The following is a 1,616-nucleotide window of genomic DNA, read 5'->3' as shown; positions in this document are numbered from 1 at the left end:
GGGAAAAAAACTCGCGCTTCATGGTATGGTGTTTTCCCTTCCAAATTTTATCCATTTTTTATATTTCATAACTTCGTTTGCCCTAGGTATCGCTCATTTTACCATGTGCAGCTGCTAAATTCCTGATAATTTGTATTTTGAATATTGGAATAATCAAGCACCTGATCATCAGTCTCCAGAGGAAAGGAGAACAGTGTTTTAGTGTGGTAATAGGTAGGAGTTGATCCCCAATTTGGAGAACTACTTGGGCGTTGCTATGAGTTCTGTCATTTGATTCTTATTGTTTAATTTTACTTCTTTGATAACAGTTCCCCACTTTGTTAATTCACGGATGGAGATCTAGATCTGCAAAGGTATGCTTCTAGTCTATGAAGTTCCCGGCTGTGTACAAGAGGTTCCAAGATCAAGTTTTACTGCTCCAAGCACCAATACAAAGTGTACGTCCCTTGCAAACCCCTATTGAAAGCTTCAACTACAATAAAACCGCTTGCAACAACTTGCTTACCAGCAGCAGTGCAAAGGTTTTTGCTGCTCTAAGCACCAATACAGAGTGTACGTCCCTTGCGAACAAGCGTCAACTTTCTGAAAATAAAACCGCTTGCAACAACTTTGCTTACCTGCGTAGTGCAAGAAATCAAATGCTATGCGTTTTGAAAGTTTATGAGGTGGATCAGCCAAAGTTTGATTCTCTACTGCTATTATGGGTTAGTTATCGGCTCTTAAGCATGTTATAGTAGTAGAATGTTGGAAATTTTAATATGCCTAAGGACAATTGTGAAAATTCAAATATTAGGCCATTAGAATTGTTTTGAAATTAAAAGGCAGCAAGTGCAGGTATCGTGTAGCTGCTTGGTCGATCTCAATGAATATGCCACTTAGAATTCAACTTCTTCATAGTAATGCCGAGTGGAATGATTAAATTTTTGTTAACTAATTAATTAAATTAAACGATCATAATCTATACATCTAATGCAATCCAATTGAAACAAAAAAATAAATTAAAAACGCAATCAATGCATAAATAAAAGAGCGGAGAAAAAAAGCTGCGACCAATAAAAATAAAGGAAAATGGAAGTGATCAAGTGTTAAAGCTCACGGATCGAGGAAGGAAGTATAATAATAATAACTTTATTTGTGGACCCTTTGCGTAGCTTACGAGTCCACCGATCGGGGGAATGGATATTAAAGAAAAAAATGCGGAAAGTAAATAATGAAATTAAATAACAAAGCAATAAACAAATAATAAAAGGAAAATGAAGCCTTAATCAAAGAGAGGCTGGCTTGTAGGCATCTCGAAGGATCCAGGGAAGGAAAACAATAAATAATACGGAAAGTAAATAACAAAAGTAAATTACGAAAGTAAAATGAAAACCTTAACCAAAAGAGAGCTGACGTAGGCATTTACGATTAAGGATTCGGGGGATGTAGAAAAATAAATAAATATTGAAAGTAAATCCTAAATTAAGAATATGGAGGGGTAGATAGAAGCGGGAATGTAGGGAGGAGAAAAAAGATTTAATAAAGGCTTGCCTAACTTTGCGAATTGAACAAACGATTTGAATCTGACCCCTTACAACAACGGATCTAAATCTAGAATGATCTAAATACGCAATTGC

Source organism: Hakea prostrata, unplaced genomic scaffold (assembly GCF_041222555.1).
Source record: "Hakea prostrata isolate BN-2017 unplaced genomic scaffold, UWA_Hpros_2 contig_300, whole genome shotgun sequence".
Lineage (NCBI taxonomy): Eukaryota > Viridiplantae > Streptophyta > Magnoliopsida > Proteales > Proteaceae > Hakea > Hakea prostrata.
The sequence above is the reverse complement of the archived record's forward strand: the minus strand, read 5'-3'. Positions refer to the sequence as shown.